General features: G+C 33.3%; 1 protein-coding gene across 4 annotated transcripts in view; it reads left to right on the top strand.

The window, feature by feature from the left end:
• The window catches only part of Myb (proto-oncogene like protein Myb), a 136,390-nt gene that overhangs the window by 29,192 nt on the left and 80,447 nt on the right, over positions 1-26,751 (top strand). The gene's annotated exons all lie outside the window — the stretch shown is intronic.

Below are 26,751 nucleotides of genomic sequence, written 5' to 3'. Positions count from 1 at the left end.
GCAGTAGTTTCCAAAGCTTCAATTGCGATTTGGATCGCCAACCTTTAAAATGAGACTGCGCAGTAATAATAAGAAAAAGATCTAGGTGTGAATTTCAAATTCTGAGTTCTGTGATTAGTAGCATGGGTTTCCTGAGGTCATCTCCTCTAAGAAGGTTGGAAACCATCATGGCAATTCGCACTTTCGATACCGCTGCTCTAAAGAGGTCATATATTTTATTTCAGTTTATTTTGTTGCAATTACATCAGCTTTTTTAATTTTATTGCATTTATGATTCAATTGATCAAAATATATGAGTTCAGGTGTTAATAACCACAGCTAACATACTAATTTTGGAATAAATAACATGAGGAGACTAGATGTCTTTGAAAAGTCTAAAGAGAATTTGATAAACAGAAATATTTTATAATAATCATGCATCCTTTTACGAAACCATTACTTCCACTCGTTTCAGCTGTTGCCACTCGTTTCAGTATGTTGTTAATTAAAGGTTTTCAAATTCTTCCTATCAATATGTTCCACCACTATTCTACATACATGCACAAACTTTTTGATAGTAGTTTCGATTTCTTTTCTCTAATTTCCTTCAACGAATACTATTTTTTCTTCATCGGTTATCCCTCACGGTTCTTTATTTCGCCAGCATTGCATTTTTGCTTGGTATAATTTGGTTTTTTCGTGGTTTACTTTTAGTTCGATTAGTTTTTGCCGTGTCTTAAAACCTAGATAGTTTCTTGTGATTTGATCTGTTTGAGGTTATAAAGCATATTGTCAGAGACCAAAATATAGAAACATGAAAATCGTGACGATGATAATTGTATGTCCTTTTTCTTTTCGAATTATCGGTGACGCAACCTACAAATTGATTAGCTTTTGTTTAGCTATTATGCTAGCTCTAGCTAGCTAGCTAGCTATTAGCTCTTCTTTTATTTTCTTACATTTTTAATTGGGCGTTCTTATTTTTTTTTGGTTGCTAGCTAACTTGAACTTTAAAATGGATATGGTTTTAGCTTGTTCGATGATTATTAAACTATGGTGTGATATTTTTGTATATTGATTTTTTTAAACAGAAAACACACGTTTTAACAGGTTTTATTCCTTCTAACATTGTTAATAATATAAACTGGTCAGATAAACTGATCAATTAAATGATTAGATTATAAAAAAATTTTACGATTTTTTTTAAACTACTTTGGTCATAAAATGGTATCAATATCATAAATATTTTACCAGATAATCTTTTCCCTATGATGAAATACTGATTTTATTAACTTTTATATACGATCTATACAGCAGATATTAATCGGAAGTGAATACTTCTACTTGAATTAGTTTCGATATTTCCAATATTGACCTAAAATTAGGTAATAGCTGTTTGTTCAAGATAAAAAATCGATCTGATCGATCTTAACAAGTCCTCGAGTAATCCCTTTGATGCCAAATAATTTCAAGACGAATTTCTACATTGAGATGAAGCCTTAAAGGTTAGTGACTTCGGTTAAACGTCTCTTGTACAAACATATCATGAGATAGGAATCTTGTTTGGATGATAAACAATGTTTCTTAAAAATTTTGAATTTTTATTAGCCTTAAGTCTATTAGCAAATTGAAAGGCAATGAATAACTGTAAAAATTGATTTGTATTATGTGGAATTAATTATGGGGATTTTACTAAATTGTACTTCATTTATTAACGCACTTTTAGCACACACACTTAACGGTGAATAAACTGAGAACAGGTTCTTTTAATTTTTTTTACACGCATCTTTTTATTGCCACTTTTCTTAATGAAACTGTTTATATTGAATTCTTCTTAGCAGATCGTTGATCCTTCATTATTAACAAATAAAGCTGAAAGGACAACTTTAATTTTAGTTATAATTGGTTTCAAATGAGTGTAGAGTAATAAATCATGAAGTGTCATAAAATTTGCCTGAATTTCGGTGTCGTCATGGGCGTAGGCAAATGGACGGATGTCAACTTCGTCGTCAAAAATTGATGTACCTCAAAATATCATATTTTGGATATTTTGTGATAACCAATTTTATTTAATTTTTCGATTAACTTATTTTTCAAACTCGTATTCCATTATATGGTCATTAAAGCTAATTACATTTTTATTTATAAAAACAAATTCACTTCCTTACTGAACGAATAAAAGCATTAGAAGAAACTGATAAGGGTATGACGCACCTCCTAATATTACTAAGAACTAAAATAAATCAACATGAAGACTAATAACGCGTAATGAGGTGTTACTTACACTTTCATTATAATCCCTCTTTTATTTTATTATTATCATTCGACATTCGAGTTAGTAATTGTTACTACACCAATTAAACGTACAGTAATATTGTGATATAGAAATAGTGAAAAAGTTATAAAATGGCGACATTTACTCCAAAGAAAAGAGGTGTAAAAAATTCTCCGCTATCTGTTAGTGAAAAAGTTATAATTTTAAATGTATATGATTGCATAAAACACGATCACCCTAGTTTGTCTGTGCAAGAAAGTGTTGAGCGATGTGCCCGAATGACTGGAATTGGACAGTCCACGATTTTTAAATTATTGCGAGAAAGAAAGATATCAGGCCAGTTAAGTCCATGCAAGAGAAAATCAGGAAGACCAATAAAAATCTTAGGTGAAGACACCAAACGTGACATTCGAAGAAAAGTTCATTCGTTTTATTTTAAAAAGGAAATACCCACCCTTGACAAAATACTAATGGAGATAAGCCAAGATAACGATATTCCTTTGATATCCAGAAAACTTTTATGGAAAACTTTAAAAAGTATGAACTTTTCCTGGGAAAAGCACAATCGAAAGGCACTATTACTGGAAAGTGATGAAATCATTTGCTGGAGACGAAAATATTTGAGAACTATAAAACAGTACCGCAGAGAGCACAAGAAATTTTTTTATCTTGATGAGACGTGGATAAACGAAGGTTATATAGTCCAAAAAATGTGGCAAGATAAAAATGTAACAAGTGCTCGCCAAGCTTTCATAGAAGGCCTTTCGACGGGTATTAAAGTGCCTTCGGGAAAAGGGAAGAGGCTTATAATTGCTCACATTGGAAGCGAAGAAGGATTTTTAAAAGAAGGTTTGTTAAGCTTTGAGTCGTGTCGGACGGGAGATTATCATGAGGACATGAATTCGGATGTCTTCGAAGACTACTTCGGGGAAATGTTAAAATTTCTTCCAGCTGATTCGGTCGTGGTTATGGATAATGCAAGCTACCATTCAAGGCGCATAGAGAAGGTACCAACTTCAGCTTGGAGAAAGCAAGAAATTATTAACTGGCTGTCAAATAAAGGTATTCAGTTTGAGATGAATTCAATAAAGAAGGAACTACTAGCCGTAGTAAAACAACATAAATCTCGCTTCATTAAATATGCCGTAGAAGATGTAGCAGAAAAGTATAAAGTAACTGTGCTACGCCTACCGCCATATCATTGCGAATTAAATCCCATAGAACTTATATGGGCACAAGTTAAAGGATATGTTGCAAGGCACAATACCACATTTAAAATGAAAGATGTCAAGGTATTGTTTGATCAAGCCATTATGGAAATCACATCAGAAAACTGGCAAAAAGCAATCCAGCATGTTTTAAAAGAGGAAGATAAAATGTGGGAACTGGACAACTTGGTCGATCAGGTGGTTGACCCTATAATTATAACACCAGGGGATGATGACAGTTCTTCGGATGAAGACTATAGTGATGTAGAATTGTAATAACGTATCCAGTAAAGTTTTTGTAGTTTTTGTGAATAAATTGATTTAAACTCCCCACAAGTGTTTCAATATGTAAAGTTCATTCGTGTGTGTTTGTGAGTATTTCCCGATTTCGGTTCGTATATATTTTATTGTTACATTTTATATTTTTTTAATAACACTGTTCTGCTGTATTACATTTTTATTTCCTTTAATATGATTTTTAAGAATGCATATTCTTTTGTCAATTAACCCACTAGCGCGCCTCTGGCTCAGTGTTTATCTGTCGATAACAATGGACTAATCCCTTAAAACAGGGTGATACCTACCTGCTCTTTATGAAACGACAGAATTTTGCAATGCGGACGGAATTTATTGACGGATTATTGACGGATTACCCTGTAGAGCTTTTGAATACTTCATGAGATTTTATTACTCTACACTCATTAGAAATAGATTATAAATATTATGTTCATATGGGATTAAGCCATAATTGATTGTAATGAAAATTATATTTTTAACTGATGTTTGACGTTTCGATTTCCGCTCCCGGAAATTGTTTAAAAAAAAAAGTTTATTATAAAAATTCTGAGAAAATGTGTAACCAACAAGTTGTTGTTTGTAGGTTATGTTTTTCAAAATTGATGTTTGACTTACATTGGCTCGATCTTGTAGACAATAGCATGGTTGTGGTTGAAAAAATCTGAGGCTGGTGTTTTTACCCCCGGAATATCAAATTCTGACTGTTTTGTGTGTTAACGTAGATTATATGTGTATTGTGTATAGATTGTAGATGGTATATCGTCGACTTTTTAATAATCCGCATTTTTGTTCTTGCTATTGACTTCTTTTACTATTGGCAACCAAAGCCTTCTACATTCTGCTGATGATTTTGCCACACATTTTTCTTGATTAAGTAGGATAAGAGCTGCTTCTTTGACTTTTCTCTTTTTCATGTCTGTTTTTTTCATGATTATTGTATCTTTTCATTGTACTATTTGTTCGTTGTCCCACGCATGTTTGCATATCTGGGATCTGTCGAAGTCTCTGTTCTTGATGTATGTTTCATGCTCGTTTATCCTGACACTTAGTGGTCTTGCGGTTTCTTCCACGTAGAAATTGTTGCATACGTTGTTCAAGATATATGTAGCAAAAGCACTAAATCAGTGGAAACGTAAATGTCACGGTATGGGTATAGACCTCGGAGAGGTTTGTTTATATACCTTACAATTTGCTGATGACCATGTCATCATAGCTAATGATAAAAGACGATCTAGAGTATATGGCAAGGAAACTAAAGGAGTATGAACAGTGGGGCTTAGAAGTTAATGTGGAACAAACTAAATAAACACGTACCTGGGAGTAATCTTCGATAGAACGGGAAAAGACGATGAGGAAATAAAGAAAAGGGTAACACAAGCTAGAAGAACAATTGGCTGCCTAAATGGAATACTTTGGAGCTCCGAAATAGGAATAAAGCGAAAATACATTATATATGAAACACTAATTAAAAGCAGCCTATTTTACGAAGCAGAAACTTGGCGAATAACCGAGAACAACAGAAAAAAATTAGAAGCTGTAGAAATGGATGTGTTTAGAAGATCGTTAGGTATATCCCACAGGGAAAGAGTTCGAAATGAGGAAATAAGACGACTAATTGGAGTAGACGGCTACCTAACAACAGATATTGAGAGGAAACAGTTAATTTGGTATGGTCATGTTCAAAGAATGAAAGACACAAGATTGGCCAAAAAGATTATGCAGTGGGTATCACCAAACCGTAAAAAATGAGGAAGTCCCAAAAAGACATGGAAAGAAGGGGTAACCAAGGCAATCAGTACAAGGGATCTTAGAGATGGTATTTTTCCGTAGCAAAGACATTAAATGTACCGTGTTCCTCGATATATAAATATAATTATTAAATAACTAAACTTTAAATGTAATGTATAATGTAAATATTCATATACTTATACACATAATTTCAACATAAAAACATAAATAAATTCCAGATAGCTAACTCGGTCAGTCCAAAAGACTAATGGGATAACCAGAAATTTGATCTACGTATATAATTAAAAAACCTGAGGAGAATCCTCTTTTTAAGTTCTTACATATATAATGAAAATGTAAGTAGGTGCCTATAAAGGCGCAATATGATCGAAGGATCAATAAATGGATGGGTTAAGTGACAAAAGTGGGAATCCTTCGAAGAACGTAAAATCTTTCGATTAATATATGACCCTCGCAGAAGATAGCGTGACAAAAGAATGGAGGGGCAGACACAACAACGAGTTAGAGTCACTCTTCTTCAGAAAGGAAAATGGGATATGCAGTAATGACAAACAATTTGTTTTAAGAAAGACCAGATGGGCGAAGATCTGTAGGATGGTCTAGAAAAAGGTGGAAAGATGCAGTCAGGGAGGATATGGAGAAAATGGGAGTGAGACAATAGGAAATAGTGGCACAGGACCGACAAGACTGGAAGGCAATAGTAAAGCAAAGACTCATGAAGCGTTGTAACTCCATTGATGATGACCATGGGAATATAAAAGAGGAAACTATATAGATGTCGATAGAACTGGATAGAGACAGTGCAAGACAAGGGGAAGTCTATGTCCAAAAATGGGTAGAATATGACCAAATAGAGAGAAATTATAATCAGTAATCAAGTTTAATCACTTGTCGAATTATGATCGTCTTATAAATATAGAAATAAAGTTGATCGTCTTATAAATATAGAATAATCGTTTGGTCTGGTAAACCTTTCAACATTGCTACCTGAAAGATCGTTTGTGTATTCCCTATTTCTCGGTTATAATCCAAAAGTTTTAGAGTTATAAGAAAGCCTATTAACCTTTTCGGTGCTAGGTCGTTAACTGATCCGATTAAAAGAAGACATGTTTTAAATATTTATTATGTTGGCGAACAATTACTCTGTAGCCGCAGACAATATGTTCTATAATTTCTTCCATATTTTTGCAGAATCTGCATTTTGGTGTTCACTTTTCCTATTTTACAGAAATGATATAGGAGTGAGAGTGTACACGGTTACTTAATCTTCTGAAGCTCTGAGAGTATTTTTGCGTACCGAGCAGAAGGTTGTAATAACATTTTTGCTTGCCTTTGACCTAAAATATTTTCCCAGTAGGCTGCAGTAAGTCCTTCTTCCATTTTCTCTAATGCTGCTTTTCGGGATTCCACAGAATGCTTCTGGTTCAGTAAACTACTATAGTTATTTCCTTAGCAAAACTAAACTTTGACAAAAATAAAAGGATCCATTGTTTTATTCCAGATTAAGGACACCTATCAAAATTTGTTTCGAGCCATTTCTTTATAGATGCACCATTTGATGCAAAAAGGGTTTAATTCTAATATAAACTACTCTATTTAACCTCTGTGTAGTCTAATGTTTTTTTTTATTATTTTATAGGATTTTTTGCTTTTTTCTTATATTTCTTTTTTATTAATATTTTTTTAATATTCGAATCATCTTCGTTCTTTCGCTATGTTTCTTTCCCACCCTCTCAATTTATGTAGGAAATAAGTAACACCTTATTTAGTTTTCATAGATGGACAAAAGTCGTCATTGAAAATTTCACCTGGACCTGTCCTCACTTCTTCCCCCATTCCGATCTAATTTCTCCGACAATAGTTCTCACCGTGCTCCAATCAAAACACCACCGACGTTTCCCCCACTCCCCGCCCCTCGAACAGGTAATTGTAAATTAGGTATCGCTTATAAATTACCTTTTGTACAATGAAACAAATCGCGTAGTTTGGCCCCTTCTTAAAAAATTCCCACACGTAAGTACTGTCATTTGCAAACCAGTCCCCTCTTGCCTAGTCGAAAATCTACGGCAAACATCGCAGTTTTGAGCTTAGATTTCCCACGAAAGAACAGGACAAGAATCCGAATCTATTGCATAAGGCGAGACCCTACTTAAAATATTTAATCATTCTTCTCGTCCCTTTACGAAAAAAGGGTGAGGCTACCTACCCTATGTGCTAGTGGCTAGAAAATGCATTCGCTTAGTTTTGTTTGAAAAGAAAGTTATCTAATCTAGACGCGCTGGGTTAATGGATGGAAGGTATTTAAATTAGTTTTAAATCGTGGTCACACATTCGTAGAGACAAAAATACAATGCTCTTCTTTATTATCTCTATATTATCTGCTAAGATCTATTTTAATATTATATTTCAGATTTATTGTATGTATAATTAAATAGATCATTGATGTTTACACAAAACACCAACTAACAAAACGTAGGGTAGAAAGAAATGTGGTCACACTGGTTCGATATATTTTTAATAAATTTTGGTATATCTTGTTATTGTTGTTTTAGGTGTAATAAGCAGCCGCAGTTATGGTAGCTGTTTCATCAAACATATCTGATCTACTACAAACCTGGTCCGATTCTAATGTACTCTCTTTTAACGTGGATAAGACAGTAGCATTATCCTATAAAGGAGCTCTTCAACCCTTGCTTCTTAATAACAGCTATCAGTATCGTTGATTCTGTAAAATTTCTTAGTATTTTTATAGACAGCGACCTTAAATGGTCCCTTCATATCGATTTGTTAAGTAAGAAACTAGCCTCAGCCTGCTATGCAATAATCTCTCTTAACATTTTCAAAGAAAATCAATTTAGCACCTTCCAAAATAACATATTTTTCTTTGTTCGAGACTCATTATCGATATGGTCTTCCTTTTTGGGGTTCTAGTACAGCTGCCCAATCTGATGTTATTTTTAAATTACAAAAAAGAGCAATAGAGTATGTTTTTGGCCTCAATAGATTAACACATTGCAGAAGTTACTTCAAAAATCACGGGATTTTAAGTCTTCCCACTTTATATATTTTATTAACTGTTTGCTTAATTTGTAAACACCTACATGTTTTTCCAGCAAGACCTAATCATGACTACTCCACCAGAAATCCAACCTTTGAGTGTAATTACCGATCCCGTACGCTGAGTTAGTAAAGAAATCTATATTATATTCGGCAAAAAACTTATACAACCATCTTCCTTTGCAATTTAAATCTACAACTTCTTTCCTTAAGTTCCGTAAATTGACAAAAGCATATCTATCTGAAAGACTATATTATTCAGTGGAAGAGTTTCTTAACGAATAACTAAGAAATTACAGCACGTTTAGGTACAAGCAACTAAAGTATTTTTATATATATTTGGGTATCACATGCAGCAACTTAAAACTTAATAGTTCGTAAGGTGTTATTATGTAATTTTGTAAACTTTGTCGATAAAATTGTACAATTTTCAGTGACAATAGAGCATATTTCTATTCTATTCTATCTTCTCCTTTATGCACGTGATATGCAAGTCTCCAATATCTTGCATCCATGTTCTTTTTATTTGCTTAAATTTGTCTTCCGTAGGTTACACTTAAAACAATTTTTTTGGTGCCTTTTAAAAAAGTAATGTATTTGTATTTTTAATAGCTTCTTTGACTTATTTATTTGTTGCTGTGGATAACTCGTTTCGATAGTGTTGTCAACAAACTAGTAACAAATTCAAAATTTATAAACAAAGAACGAGAGAAAAAAAAATGGTGTGAAGACTAAAAATTTACCGCGACTAGCAGATTCATTTTAAATACAAAATGATCAACAGTATCGAAGTAAAATAGTCACATATTGGTTTTCTCATATACTTTGAAAAATAGTTATTTATTAAAGCGCAGGATCAAAGGAGGCAAAAAAACTAGAATGAAAAATATACTATCCCCAAACATTATTATGCATACATATTGTCGAGTAAACCCTGCCTTAAAAAGCATTTGCTGCCATTAATGATATTTTAAGGAGAATATCACATAGACACTACCCTTCTCCACTGTTTCCTTCTTCTTTTTATGTAGACATGACTCGGTCTGTTTTTCAGTGTGCCTCCAGTAAGTTGTTCCATCGTTTTCGAGGTTTTCCGACTGATCGTCTTCCTATTGGGGAACCGTCTCTTGCCTTCTTTACTACTCTATTTGTTGTCATTCGGCTTATATGATCGTTCTATTCTACTCTTCTATTTCTTACCCAGTTCTTGATTTTCTCCACATTGCATCTACGTGGTATATCTGTACTTCTAGCTCTGTCCCATAGTGGCTTATCATCAATTTTTCCTAACATCCTTTTTGTCCTCTCTGTGCCAGGTCGTGTTTCCGCCGCGTATGTCATTATTAATCTGATGACTGTTTTGTAAATTCTGCCTTTCATTTCTTTCCCGATATTTTTCTCTGGTATCCTTTTTTAGTTCTTACTTTTTTTATTATTTCATCCATAATCAGGTTGAACAATAGAGGACTCAGGGAATCTCCCTGTCTTATCCCATTGCCAGCTTAAATAGGGTTGGTTAGTTGTTCTTCTAGTTTTACTTTTATTGTGTTGTTTTGGTAGAATTTATCGATTCTTTTGATTATTGCTAGAGTTATCTCTCTTACGTGTACTAAGTGGATAACTTCCTTTAAGTTGACCCGGTCAAGTGCTAGATATGCCGGTTTGTTGTATTCTAATGCACTTGCCTCATTATAAATATAACGTTGGTCATGATCTTCCCGACCTATAACCTTGTTGTTCTTTTGCTAGTGTTATAATTTCATTCAGTTTATTTGTTATCATTTTGGTTGTTAAGTTTAGTGTTGTGTTTAATAAATTAATTCCTCTGTAATTTTCCCGGGTCCGATTTGTCTGCATTTTTGAAGAGAGGTATTAGGATGCTTGATCTCCATTCTTGAGGAATTCTGTTCTGTTCTATTATTTTTTGGATTAGTTTTAATAGGTCACTGGTTCCTGCACGATGAAATATTACTACTAAGAATATATCACCTTTGAAAAAAGTATTCAGTCTACAGCAATACAAGATATTCTTTCAGGACTTTCGAAATTTTGCCCGTCGACGCAGACAGCAGACACAGACAGTATTCGGAGAGAAAAAGTTGGTACACGCTGAGACTCGGCTATAATAGTCATTTTTTATATGTAGTTTGCAGGTCGAGTTTACTTCTACTAATAATTTCCGGTAATTTTGGTGCGCATAAGTGGGCGGTGCCAATTGTATGGTTTTCAAATTCATTCTTATTTTTGACAAAGTGTACATTTTTACGCTTTTACTTTTTTTTACTTTTCTTCTTAAAAATATAATAAATCGTTTAATAGGGTTCAACTATAATAGTCTGAAAAAATGTTGTCACTTGTGCAACAGTGTAGATAACTACATCTATCTTTCTCGCATCATTTGAACTTAATATTGTTTATGCCATTAATGGGAATTGGCAACTATTAATAAAAATGAATTTGTTAAAACATTCTATTCGTTCATATCTATGAAGCAATTTAGATATAAAAAATTGGGTCATGGTATTTTGATAAATAATGTAACATTAAAACTTCAACTGTATACAACTTTTTATTTTTTTAGCAATTAAATGAATGAGAGGTTAATATGTGCCAAAGGGATGCTGATAATTTCACTCCGATATACATTTTTATCATCTATCTGTACCAAGCGTACCACTCAGTAAATGGGCTATAAAAGCTGCACAGATGTTGTGTTGAACCAGGTTCCGAAGTTTTTAATCAGGATTTTCTTCTTCCTGGATCCCGCTTTCCAAATATTTTTCCTTGCAGGATGGCTTGTAGGAGGGCATATCTGGATTCATTTCACATAATGTGCCCGAAGTATTATAGCTTGAGATTTGATTGTGGTCAGCTCTCAGTAAATTCGACCGACCAATTTAGCTGGTAAAACATTTGCATCATGCCAATTATTAAACAAAAAATTTAAATAACAACTAAGTTTTCTGAATTTTTTCAAATTTCTGCACAGTTCTAGAAAACTTGAAAAAAAAGATGAATGAAATCCGTAAAATCGTTCTGAAGTTGTGGCGTGACCAATTGGAAAAGGGGTTCGATTATATACCTATATTTTAGTCTTGCCATAAATATTGATACAAGGTATTAAAATAAAAAATTTATACTACTGAGTTGATTTCAAAAAATGATTACTAATATTATAATGAACCAGAAGCTACAAAAAATTATTCAAAATGACCACCATTTGCCTAACTACAGCGCAGAAGTCTGTTCCGCCATTCATCGATCGCTGTACGGACGACTTCCATAGGCACATTGTCCACAACTTCTACCAGAGCCTGTTTCAATGACTCTTGATTATGGTTACATCTTATACAGTCCATGCCCTCTTAAAATAACCATTAGTAGTAGAGTAGATTAAAGTCTGGGCTGGCTGACGTCCAATATTCACTACTGATAAATTCGGGTATATGATTTTCAAACCACTGTAAGTTGTTTTCGCCTTATGCGCAGGTGCAGTGTCTTGTTGGGATATCCATGGTCTATTTTGGAATACGTGTGGTTTAGAAGCTCCACTACATTGGTTAAAATGCCCCGCTGATAATTTCTGGCTGCTGGTTTAACGCCCTTTTCACAAAAATGTAAAGAAGTAATACCGTCATAGGACATTCCCTACCAAACCATCACTGGGACAGGAAAATGTTCTTATTTGATCCTTGGTACCAGTTCGCGGACAAGAGGATTTCTTTGTACACCGCTTTACCATACAACGACAACAGGCGTCTTGATTTTTTTTCCTATTTTGTTTTAATACAACGCTAAGGTGTTGTTTATCGATTGAAAATTGATAACCTTAAGTCTCAATTCTTGTTTGATAATGTAACTCATGGCTTTCCGTGCAATATCCATTTCCCGAGAATAATTTTGTATTTTCCCGCAGTACTTTTGTTAATTTTTGACTTTGACTTGTAATATTTTACGGTTTTAGTAATTCAAAAATACGAGCTTTTTCTTATGAAGAACAATGACAGCAATATGGTTCTCTTTGTCTGTCAACTCTATCGGATTGGCTCAAACTAGATTGGAATGTTTTGGAGTATTTATAGTGTAAATGTCACCAAGTTTTAGCTGCGTTCAGTTTGTCAGTTCATATATATATATATATATATATATATATATATATATATATATATATATATATATATATATACACATATACATATATAAATTATTATATAATAATAAATGCAAATGCAATATTGATTCCCTACATGATTCATGAACAACCATACATAGGGGCGGTATTTAAGCAAAAAATATTCCTAAATTGCATTGTCAGTAATTGAAACAATTTATTAAAAAAATTTTATTAACAAGACTTTTAATTAATTAAGGTAATTAAAGAATATAACGAATAAAGAAAACCATCTCGCTTATTGCGTCATAGCTATATTTATGTTTCAGCTGTCTGTCAATATCACTACCACCTTTACAATGATTCGAATCCTTGAAACTATTTTATTTGATTTGAAAACATTTTGTAAAATAAATTATTACATATTTTCGAATTTTTTATCGAGTTTTATTGACTTCCGGTGATGTTTCTACGTTCACAAACGTTATTATCGTCTTCTTCATATTTCACCATGCTTGTAAAAAATATATTGTTAAAATAAGTATGAACTAAATATGAAAGGATGAGTTCTTGGATCCATATATTCCCCATTTTGATCTTTATTTTAAACGATCTTTATTGATCGTCACTGCGTTAGGCCCGTATTTTTTACATCGTTCCTCTCGTTTTTTTTTTCACATTTCTTCAGGGATCTATTTCCTGCAATATCTATGACCGTTTAGTGAGTGCCGATGTCGAATAATACACGCCAGCCTTGACACAGTAAACGAAGATGTCTACCTGGGAAAATTAAAGGAGGAAACTAGTCAGAAACTAATAGAAGGATGAAACTAACGTACGTAGCATTTAACAGAAACTCTAGAATGGCAATATATCCGAAGAAAAGAGTATTCGATTAATGCCTACTACCAATTATAACAGGTGGCTAAGAAATCTGAACAACAAAAAAAATAACGAAACGACAAATTACGCAAAGGTCAACGGTCAATGTTCCTTTTAAGTGCCCTCTCGATTGAGATTGGCGATCAATATGGTAAGTTACAGTCTGGCCTGACATTGATGATGAATTAATTGGTTTCCTGTTGTATGGATACATTCTCCGTATGTTACGTAGCTATGATTTTTTGATTCTCCCTATGCTTCTTTGTTCTTCGATTTTTCGTTCTAATATGAATTGAAGTTCTTCAAACTCTCTGTTCCATTAGATGCACAAGTTATGACGTTTTCCTAATTTTAACGGAGACTACTAATTGTGGTATGTGTTCATCCTGTTTAATACATCTTAACTTATTCGTAACAACCGTCGATACATCCACATTTCGAACGCGTTTAGTCTTTTGGTGTCATCTTGCTTTAATGTTCACGTTTGGACATGTAACATTAGGAATACCTAAAATAGATTGCAATAGAATAGTTCAAACTGAAACCTACGAAACGGTAGTCAAATATCTAAAATGGCAGTGAACCATAAGTGGTTCACTAGAATTACATTGTGGTATCCAAGAGACATGAAGGGACCATTGGCTCAAAGAAGCAAATAACAGACATCGTGAACAGAAATTGCGAACGATTATGTAAGAATATGTAAAATGTTATACAAATAAACTGAAAAGGAGCTTATTAATGTGTTTCATCGATATGTTCCATCATGAGAAGGCATTCGATAAGGTGAAGCACGACAAACTGCTCAAACAAATTGGGTTAGATGATAAAGACGTGATGATTATCAAGAACTTGTATTGGAATCAGTCACCTCACAAAAAAGTAGGAAATATGAAAAAATCGGATATTCAAATTCTCAAAGAAATCAGACTTATACTGCCGTCACTTCTTTTTCAATTTACATTCTGAATCCATTTTCCAGGAGGCCTTAGAAGATATAGAAATAGGAATGCAGATAAATGGAAAACATTTAATATCCGATATGCCGACGAGACGCCTCTCTTTGACAATGGAGAGTTACAGTTCCTAATAATAAACAAAGTCAATAACAGTCAAAAATATGCTCTTAAAATAAATATAAACAAAAAAAATTAATGATCATCAGCAATAGTGATAAACAGAATGTCGAGAGTAGAGATAGTAAATCAGGACATAGAAAGATTAAAGAGATTTATATACTTGGGATGCTTGCTAAACGATGAATGGGAATCTGATGATGAAGTCAAAATTAGAAGCAAAATAGCCAGCAGTACGTTCTTCAAAATGAAAGCACTATTTTGCAATAGAGACCTGAGTCTAACTACTCGATGGAGTGCCATTACACCCTACGTACTGTCTACACTTCTGTACGTACTTGAGGAATGGACGTTAAAGGCAAGATCCATATCACGTCTAGATTATTCTTTTGAGATGTGGTTGTACCGGTCATTATTAAAAATACCATGGATCGGGAGAGTCTAAATTGATCCAGTGTTAGAAAGAATGAATAAAGATAAGGAAATATTGACAACTGTTAAGCAAAGAAAAGCGGCTTATTTTGGTCATATCTCTAAAAACGGTAAGTATGGTTTTCTGTAGGTGATCGTTGATTGGTGGAACATGAGGCATCGAATGAAAGAAGTTTTCTTGGCTGCGGAATTTTCGCCAATGATTTGACAGCAGGGAAGCCAGCACAATTGATTAGCACAAGATAGAGAAGAATTGACACATGAAGAAGAAAAAAATGTTTTTCAGCAGCTAGTGAAAGTGTAAATGACTCTGATTGAAGAAAACAATGAAATTGGTTCATGTGACTTTTATATTTAACAAATATATTTTAATGTTTACTGGTTAATAAACCAGTAATTATGAATTTTTGGTTGACTTAATTATTGCTTAACAAGTTTAATATGATAGACAAAAGATAGTCTAAAAAATAGTTTATGAAGATTTTGTACTGTATATAAATTTGTGTTGGAAAAAAATGTTTTTTCTTGTGTAAATCATGGGTTTAAGATTTCTTATAAAACAAAAAGTATATGGGTTATATATAGGTCAAAAATTCTTTTATCTTTCGTCCGTCTATGTCGGTAGCTGTAAAAGTTAAGTCTTGTATAAACGTTCTAGTGCCAACAACTGTCGTGTCAAGGAACTTGTTGGGGACGGTATTAAAAAGTAGCGTCTATCTAAACAAGGAAGGATAATTATTTTCGAATAAGGAAGGTGTATGACCGTAGGTAGTTATATTTTCCAGAAAGGATTAATTTCTATTTTGTAATTAAAGATGAGTAGAAACTGCATGAATTCATATTTATATGTGTGTAACTAGCTCTTTTTTTTACTTATTAAATCCCAATGGCTCTTTATGTCTTTAACGCGGGTTGTTAGATTTAACGCAATCTCCTATCTCAATGTGTTTGTTGTTTTAAATATTATTGAATTGAAATGCTTAGTTTGGTTCTGAAACTATTTCCTTGTGGGAATTAACCATGATTTTAGTTTCAAGCTTTGATCTCCGAAGTGGAATTCCAAAAAAATGGAAAAGTGGATCTTCAGTTTTCATGCATCAAAAAGGTATGGGTTAAATAAGTAATTTATTTAGTTTCTGTATACTTGTCATTAGCAGAAACTGGTCAAATATCTCAAATCAACCCTTATCAAAACACCATTAACTTATTCGTCTATATATAAAAATATCCCTTTTGTACCCTTTCGGCAACGTCCTTGTCTAATTCACAGCACGTGTAGGAAACTACTTATTTTACTATACTCACGACATATGCAGTTCGATATTAAGGAGCACCTGTCTTTGCGAGGGATGTGGGAGCCGTCTATTATTCTTTCGTTTTTTTCCTACCCCGGTCTGGACGTTGAACTAGTAGTACTGTTAGATCTCGGGATTAATGAACGCTTGCGAAAGGTGCACCTGATACCGGATAGGTATCCAAGATATTTTGCGATAATAGAATGCGAGAAATGCCTCGATCTTATCGAACAGTCGTAGGTCGTCAGAGAGAGGCACGTGCTGCAGAAGTTGTTGATTAAGTTGTATAAGGATGTTATTTCAAATGGATATGAAAATTTATTAGCAGGGATTAGTTTGATACATTAAGATTTGACAAGGGCCATAATAAATTATTGTTTCCTAAGTTTAATTAGCAGAATAGTATTTGATGAATTTTTTTCTAACAATAGGTATCTATTTAGCTATCTTAAAAGATTCGATATATTATATTATGATTAAGATTTATGTGTTATTCAGAAATGATTTAAATTCTAACATTTTCACACCGGTGGTATTCCAATACGGATCTCGTTCACGTCAAGGAAGAAAGAATCCTGTCTGTCCCCTTAACTACCTAGGTATATTTATATAGAATAGTTAATAGATAAAAAGGCTACTTACGTGTTATCTAAACTGAATTAAGACAATATATTTATATTGTTATGTGATATCAAATGTATCTTCTTCTTAAGGTGCCTATCTGCCATGTCTGTTGACCACAAACATGGCTATTTTAACTTTATTTACTGCTGATCTCTAAATAATCAAGTGGTAGTCAGCGAACACAATTTGCTAAAATTTTAGAGCCAGGAAATTCCAGAAATTAAATTTTTCTGCAGCTTAATTTGAACGGAAAAATTCATTACTGTTGATTTCTCATTATGTGACCTAGGTAATCTAACTTAAGGTTGATTTGCACCCCCCAAAAAATAAACTACACATTCAAAAAATTTGAAAAAAATTGAGAAAGTATATGTGATCACTAGAAGTATTTTGACAAATTTTGAGCAAACTTCATGCTTTCATTTTCAAGCTTTTTTTTTTAGATTGTTTTAGTTTTATATTCTACACATTTTTCAGAGAATCCGTTGCATCATTCAGTGGTCAGACAATCCTAACATATTCCAATACAAAAGATATGGAAATTGAAGTAGTGCGAGTACCGGGTGCTTACGATAATAAACTAAATAATCTTTCTGGAAGAAGAATAGTCGATATCATAGAGTCATGAATGCCATGTAAAAAAACTGGGTACTTGGCATTTGCAAAGAAGTCGCTTTCAAGTGTGCTGCATGTGGAATGAAAAAATCGATTCATACGAACAGGGATAAACACAATGTGAATCTTCTAGCGACGTGGGATACATTGGATATTGGAAAAGGACATCATTCAGTAGAGGAATGTTTATCAGTGTTGGATGTTCCGCCAATGAGTCTTCACACATTTATAAATACCAGCAAGAACTAGGAGAAACGTGGCAGCAATGTTTAACTGATGCAATTCAAGTAGCAGCGCAGGAAGAATACCAGAAAGCTTTAGAAATCCAAAACGTGACACCAGGAGGAATTGGTGAACGTGCAATGGTTGTTGATGGATGGAGTCACCGTTCGTATGGACATAAATACACGTCAAAATCCGGCATAGCGTGCATTATTGGAGTTCATACAAAAAAAACTACTTTTTATAGAAATTCGCAGTGTATTGTGGTATATGAGCAATTAATGAACGAAAAAAATCTATGAAACCTAGTCATATTACAAAAATTGGACTGGATCATCACCAGCAATGGAGGCTGATATACTTATTGAAGGTTTTTTAAAAAGTGAAAGCATTCACAACCTTCAATATGCAACCTTCATTGGTAATGGTGATTCCAGCGTCCACTCAAAAATTATTGAAAAGATTCCTTATTGCCGTAAAATAAGAAAAATCGAATGTGCCAATCATTTAACAAAAAATATTACCAAACATTTTCATGAAATGGCTAAAGAATCAGCTAGTAATAAAAAATTATTATCAATCGTTCGTATCAATTTTATCGAAAAGTTCTGTAGAAAACTAATCTCCATATATCCGAAAAAAGACAATATTGCGTAAAGTTTGGCGAAAAAAATGATTGCTTCAAGAAGAGTTCTACGGAAAGAAGGCTCAGAATAATGCGAATTTTAGGAAACTAGGAGTATGTGTTTAATTTCATAATGTCTTCTTTAAAAAATCTAAGATAAGTACTGTAGTCCATTTAAAATTATCTTTCCTAATGAAGTTGTTATGCACCTTCTTGTCATCTATAAACCAAACATTTCTTTTACTCTCACCAAATCAATGTGTGAATTTATTGAAAAATGTAGGAGTGAAAAAGAAAATTTAATCATTTGTGGATATACGTACTAACACAAACTATCGAAAAAAGCTACGAACATGACATAGAACTTACACATATTGCTTATCGACTTCCAACAGGCATTCGACAGCATATACAGACAACAGTTATTAAAAGAAATGAAAAGGATGGAAATACCAGCAAAGTTAATATAACTGACTAGGATGACAGTGAATGACTCATCAGCAAGAGTTAAAACAACCGAAGGAGATACAAATGACATCAATATAAAACGTGGCGTAAGATAAAGAGATAGTCTGCCAACAGCATTATTTAATATCTTACTAGAAGAATTAATCAGAAACCCAGCGCTGAAAAAAATGACAATATTCAAAGTTCAACACAAAGCATAGGATACGCGGACGATCTAGCATTGATAGCTCTAGCATTGAGAACTAAAAAAAAACAGTCCTAACGTTGATAATCAGAATAAAACAAAATACATAATAAGTACAAGAGACACCAACAGAAATAATAGGTGAAAACTGAAGGTCAATTACTTTAAATACTTGGGGGTGTTAATGGAGGGCGAAAATGGAAGGAATTAAAGCGGGGAACGGGGTGTTTTGGAAATATCACCCACTAAAAGACAAAAACCTGAGCGAAAAAAAAAACAAAGACAAAAATATATAAAGAAGAAATTAGACCGGTGTCCATACGGAGCGGAAGTAATGTGTCTTACGAAAAAAAAAATGAAGAAAAACTAAGAATTATTGAAAGGAACATTATTAGAATACACGGCCCAATAAAGACAGAACAAGGAGAATATAGAAGACTAATGAACCATGAAATAAGAAATATGACCGCATAGGAAGACATAGTAAAATTTATTAATGCGCAAGGACTTATTGATTAGAACAACTTTAAGACACTGTAATTCTATAGAATGATGAAACATTTACTACACTACACTTTGTATTACGTATAGGATTAATAATAAATTCAAACCAAGCATCACTTCGAGTTTACCCTTTGTAAATTCGCACAATACCTTTGATAATGAACTAGCCAGTTCAATGAGAAACTGGGAATGCAAATTAAGGATTACTCTAGCCAATATGCATAAAATAATAATTATTTCCACGATCGGAACACAAAGTGCATGACATTTACCCTCTCATTGTTGCACTCACCGCGTTGGCTGTACTACTCTAATCGGATAGAGGGGGAGTGCATCGAGAGCTCTGCCCCTTTGCAGCTGCCTCTTCGGCAGGCTTGCACAAGTCTGTGACAAATGTCGATAATTTTTCGGGGTAGAATCAAACTTTTGAAACTAAGCACTAGCTGGAACAAATTTTTGATTTATATTTGCTGATATATAGTAACGATAATACAATACTGACACTTTGTGAAGAACGGCAGCAGAACTAATCATGGTTTGCTAACAATATTATTATAATAAATAATTAATGGCGCCTTTATGTGTTTTTTCATATTTTTCTAATTTATACATTACAAGTTAGGTCACCTGTGCCACAATATAATAAATGAGGACTAGGAAAGAATAGGAAAATAACTTGACAAGTCACATTTTTGGTTTTGTTTCTGTATAGAAGGACTTATTACATTATTGCCCTATAAAATCATTGGCTGTGTATTTTTGCCAAAAATAGAGTAAATATATTTTTAACGCAAAAAGTATCAAATGAAACATTGTCATAAAAAAATTTACAATATAATTTCAGTTTTCCATGTCGCATGGCATTGTTGCCAACTACTAGGATTACCTGAACTTATCAACGTTTTCCCCTGTTTGCAAGACATGTCAAGTTCTCTACAGGGATTTTCAAACATTTATATCTTTTGACTTATCAAGTTATTACTCTGTATTGTGTTAACCTTAAAAATGTCAAAAATTTGACTTATCAAGTTCTTTCGTTGTGGTCTTTAAATACTCTTAAAGTCATGAAATGCATTTAATGTTACTTTTACAACACAAACTATAACGCTATTATTCTTCCTTAAAATTCTAAATAGAAGAAAACCAAAATGTTTCTAATTTAGACACTCTTATTTTATACGTTTGATAAAAATAGTGATGAAGATAACTTTCTTCTTCTTAGTCGTTAACCTGATGCAGGTATCGTGATATCCTGAAGTTATTAGCTAAATTTCCCAATGTTCCTCCACCTCCTCCTCCTCCTCCTACCAATGGAGCGCCAATGGTAGCAACAATATGGTCCGTGTATCGTGTGGGAGATCTACCTCTATTTCTTTTGCCTTCTACTTTTCCCTGGATGGTAAGTTTTTCAAGACCATTTCTTCGAAGGACATGTCCAAAATAGCTTATTATTTGTTCTGATATTTGTGTTCTTAGTCTTTTCTTTATGTTTAGCTGGTTCAGTATGGATTCATTTGTTCTTCGGGCCACCCATGGTATTCTCAGCATTCGTCTCCAGCAGTACATCTCAAATACATCTATGTTCTTTGTTCTTGAAGATAACTTTGCAGATCTAAAAAACAGTTTTGTGGACAAAGTTATAAGACTACAATGTAAATATTATAACGATACAATACTATAGATTTACAGCGAATGTGGTCGCCCTCTATCAGATCTGTCTGATCTTAGCTATCCTTTGTTGTCAGGTTTGTCTTGGGAGTCGTCTTTTTTCCGTTCGCGTCCATTTATCACCAAAATGATGTTGCTCAAACTAAAATGGTCAACGTTTTACATATATTTTTAATACCAATACTGTAACACAACAAACGATGGACAATGTTTGAGGCACACAAAATAAACGAGGCCGCGTTGCTCAGAGTCTGAAGAGATGTGGGTGTGGTTCTTGCGAATCTTATTACCACATAGCAAAAGAATTGGGGAGAAGAAAAATTAGGAGGTGATAGCTACTAAAGTTAAACCGGAAGATTGAATCAATAAAACAAAGAAAAATTGTTAACAATTTGCCAAAAAGGCGGCCACCGAATTCTTTTTTATAGCTTCTTAGAATTGGAGAAAAGAGAGATATAGTCCCAGTCAAAGGCCTCCAATCATCATCAATTATGAATAAACAAGGTGGATTATGGATAAGACCGCCTCGACCGTACTAAGTCCTAGTTAGTGTCCTACTTAGTCTACATCAGTGTTCAAAAAGTCCATCAGAAGGAACATCAATTAAAAGTACCTAACTGGTTATATTTATTACAGGACGGATAAAAAAAATATTGGACAAGTAATAGTACATGAAGACGAATGGAGCAGTAGAATATTTGGAAGGGTGGATCTCTATTTTTTCCCTCTGTAAAGAAGCGAAAGAAGAAACTGGTAGACTAAAACTGCTAGAATAGTCTATAGAAAAATTATAACAACCCACCTGATGGACAATTTCAGATATAGCACATTATATGATTTAACTAAGTGGTCAGAAATAGAATGAGATGCGAGGTGCGGTTTTGTTGAAAACCTCGAATATCCCCGCTGTAATTACGCCACAGCTTAAATCGCATGATCCAATCCGACCAAGCAAAAAAGAGGTTCTATAAGACGCTTGTTTCATCTGTCAAGAATCGATAATCAAAACAATTTTAATGTTTTGAACCCAATATCGTTGTACAGGGAGCGCATAAAAGTTGTTGAGTTCTGAATTAAAATAGACTAAAGAAAAAAATATGCGTTCTTTGGATCGTTACAATACAAGCCTGTAACACTTATCTAATATTTACTAGACGCGATGTAACGAAAACGTAATATTAACACTATAAGCATGCTGTCTTGATTAGATTAGCAAAATTCTTATTATTTTTAATGGGTAGGCTTAACATAAGATCAAAAACAAGAATCAAAACAGGACTCAGAAAAACCTACATTTTTCTAGGGGACGTTGCTCTCTCTTATCCTTGTTTATTTGTTTCGTGTCCTTTTACTTTTTTCCTCAACTGCATTCTTAACTTGATCTAACCAAGTTCTTCTTGTCTTCCTCTCCGTTTTCCCGTTGTTCTCAATTTTACAATAGATCTTGTTGATGCATGTGTCAGAAGAATATATACTTCGGATGGATGAAATATGGATAGCGTCTAATGGCAACGATATAGTCAATATTTGATCAAATTAAGCAAAACGGGTCTCTTAAAACTAAAAAAATATGCCTCTAAAATGAGGCTAAATTTTACAAGAATACAAACAAGGTGGAAGATGTAGAGCGATATATTTTAGACGTTACATGTTTTGAGGAATTATGTCCAATAATTATTCAGAGATATTGATAGCGTTGGTCAAAACTTATAGCTAAAAAATAATACACCATTCGACATGTTACTGATAAATTGTGCTGGATTAACGAGAAGAGTCGGTTCGAGTTCTGCCACAAATATATCAGGTAGAAAAATCATAGCTGAGTTCTACCACGGCGTTTTATCGAGGGAGATTAGGATTATAAAAATTCGTTTCTATATTTTCCAAGAATTTATTTTAAAATACAAACAACTATTACCTATTCATTATTACAGATTTTTAAAAGAAACGTTTTTAACAAAAGTCCATCTAGGTATTACTTTTGCCTCGCAGTCGGCTGTATCTTTACGAGTAAATTTTATTTTATTACTAACATTTTTTATAGATTTTTGAAAGCATAGCATTCTTATCGCGGGCTACGGACGGAATGCATTGATCGCATTACAGTACAATGAATCGCGCAGAGGTGTGAAAAAATAAAAACAAAATAAACGGAATCGTAATATAACGAAAGATCGCGCGATCACATACTACCTGGAGTAGGAAACGCACTCCCATGTGTATTTCTTAATAAAATATAATAAACTAAAATAAAATAAATAAATTAATATAAAATAAATAAAATAATATAATAAATTGAATTAAATCGAATGGAATGGAATCGTCTCGAATCAAATCAAATCGAACGCAATATTGAATTGCATCGGTCCGTGCGTAGACGACAAGAAAGCTATGCTTCCCTTCCCCGGAGTACCACATCCCGTTTTTTTTAATATACAAATTTTCTGTCCTAATTTTAACATTTCAATTTGTAATTCTAGCAACATACGAATAAAAATAACTATATTTGTTATACTGCTGTACGATGAATTGTTAAATTTCACACAAAAAGATTTACATGGATTTGTTGTCCTACCTTCAAAATTAGCGTTACATGCTCACATTATTGGAGGGAATTTAGCTTTACTGTTTATATAATTCAAAAATATGTAATTTTAAAATTCTTTAATGCCAGAATGGTTGTCGGGCATTAACAATTATTAAAAAAAAAATCGGTTGCCTGTAAAGTCGGTTTTACGGGCGAAGATTTTACGTGACAACGTCTTTTTCTCGGTAGAATATTTATTGATATGAATATTATTAAATTGCACAATAGGAACAAGGAATTGCCGCTATAAACTCAGTTTCTCAACTTTTGTGTCAATCTAACAATCAATCATAGTTTACGATAATGAAATATTAGTGTACAATTATTTACCTTTATTGTTGTAGTTGTTGTAAATGACGAATCTACTCACGAATTGAAGACAAATCTCACGATTAAGGTCTTACATCTTACGATTTTTAAATTTTTTTTAAATTTCAAGTGTTTCTAATAAAATGCATGGGAGGAAATCAGCTTTTTTTAGATTGTCACCTTGAAATATCCATAAATTGACTGTATTTTTGTATCAAAGTGGGCTACTCCAATTAACTCAATTAATATACACAAAATAATATAAACAAAGCTTAAAAGGTTCTTTATGCTTTGAAAGTGGTTTATAAACAACTGAATTGTAATGTATATTTTACCGCCTTTAATAAATATGAAGTATAAACTAAATTTTGTGTAAAGAACAAACATTCAACAGACCTAATAGTAAAAACATATTGATTTAAGTGTGAATTTGAGATAATGTGCTGACAAAATGTTAAATCGTAAGAAAACAAAATTATGTTTTTATGTATATTCATTATACTTAATATTCTTGGGTAAAATACCTCATATCATATATGTCTTTAGACACAGTTAATAATTTTCATTGAAGTTTAAACTATAAAGAATGTTTACAATCATTGCTCAATATTAAATGGATAAATCCATAGCAATATTATAAAAGAATATAGGTCCCTAGGTAATTTCCTAAAATTATATCTGATACTGGTGGTTCCCCCTAAAATAGGACACTGTAAGCACTCCACATTTTCACTACAGACACAGCTGACGATACTTTCAACGATTTTCAACTTTAGTGATTCAACGCGCCTAATTCTCTAGTGCCGCGCGCAGCGGACCGATCATGTTTGAGTGGGAGAGAGACGCAAGGCATTCGCCGGTCCGGCGGGCCTCTCTCTCGTTCGGTGACTCACTGTAACAGACGTGAGCGGGCGTTACACTTTTTCTTAAATGACTCCGAGCCACAACCTAATTTAAGACGTTGTCACGTCAAAATGTAGTACTTCAGAAAGATTTAAAACTAAGCCAAAATACATTTTTAAATATTCACCAACTTTTGAATTTTTATTTGTATACCCTGGAACAAGTCCTAGGGTTCGAATTTTCCTGAATCATGCCTGACTTAAATGAAATCGACAACCAGTCACACTAACATTGGGTCACATTGTTTTTACGGGGTTGTGGACTGCCAATTCGAATTCGACAACCACCTTTGTAGGGTTCAATTCAGTCAGTTTTATATGCATACTTTTAATTACAATTAAATTTTAAAACTGAAGTCAATAGAGCAAATACTACTGGCACGTAATGGCAATTTTTAAATGCGTTTATAATGAACATTTGGTAAAAAATGAGTACAAAATTCAAAAGCCCTCCATATAGATTTTTTTCACTGCACATAAAAAATGTCAGTTACTAAAGCAAGAAAAAAATACAATTGCTGTACTTTTATCAGTACTCAAAAGAAAATATTTGTGTATATAAACTTAATTTCTTGAGGCACTCAAACACTTCTTTACTTTTCGGTACCCTAGGCATATTTTTCCTCCGAACACAATACATATTTTTTGTGACCGGTTGTATATCTTCTATTGTTATTTCTTCCGCCAAATGAGTTGCTTTTAATTCCCCTCGAATGATTTCAGAAGGTCTTTCCATGATATCCTTCACAGCTTTTCTCTTAAAGAAATGATTGTGATTCTCTTTCTCCCTCTTGTCATAATGTCCTCTACTTCAATACTGGTGTATATTCTTGTCCAACATTTAGCGGTACAACACTTCCACCTTATTTTGCCGATTTCTTTTGTTTGCCTTCGAAAATTTATAGTTCTTGTATATAAGTAACTTATTACCCTTCTCACTTAACATTGTTTGAGCACACTTTATGATACAAGTTTACTACAAAATAGTCAACTTACAACTAATAATATTTTTCCGAAAGATATATACATATTTACTGCAATTATAAACAATCAACCAATCAAAGAATAAATTACCTACCTACCTGTAGTACCTAAAGTACCTACCTACCTGCCTGATCCTTTAATGCCATTGTACTTAATCCGTTAATACACATCCCTGCTCCGTCCCAAAAACAATTTTTGGCAGAACTCGGTCACGTCCTAATTTTCTACGTTTACATAAATTTTGATATTAAATTCTACACGAGTTTTTTTTGTTAGTTCTATCTCAACACTATAAATTCTACTTATTCTCTAAAAATAAGGTAAAGTCGCGACTTAAAAGGCGACGTAAAAGTCTATCCAAATATAGACGAGATTATAAACAATATACGAAACGACGATGACACTGCCATCATCGCAGAAACCATGCTAATACTGTTGGAAAGAGTGCATGAGGCTGGTCGCAGATGGAGCATTAATATTAACACCAAAAAAAAAACGAAGTGGATAGCTAGCTGTAGGTAAAATAAATATACAACCGATCCCACAATCAACGGATGCATCATTACGGATATTTGGGAAGTTGTTGAGCAGTGAAAATACATGCGATGAAGAGAAAACGCTCTCGGTTCCAACACGATTACGAACACTGTAATGTTACATATGGAGCATGCTTCTTTTCTGGTGTGAGTCATGGATGC

The sequence above is a fragment of the Diabrotica undecimpunctata genome, chromosome 2 (assembly GCF_040954645.1).
Source record: "Diabrotica undecimpunctata isolate CICGRU chromosome 2, icDiaUnde3, whole genome shotgun sequence".
NCBI classification, from domain to species: Eukaryota; Metazoa; Arthropoda; class Insecta; order Coleoptera; family Chrysomelidae; genus Diabrotica; species Diabrotica undecimpunctata.
The sequence above is the reverse complement of the archived record's forward strand: the minus strand, read 5'-3'. Positions and strand labels throughout refer to the sequence as shown.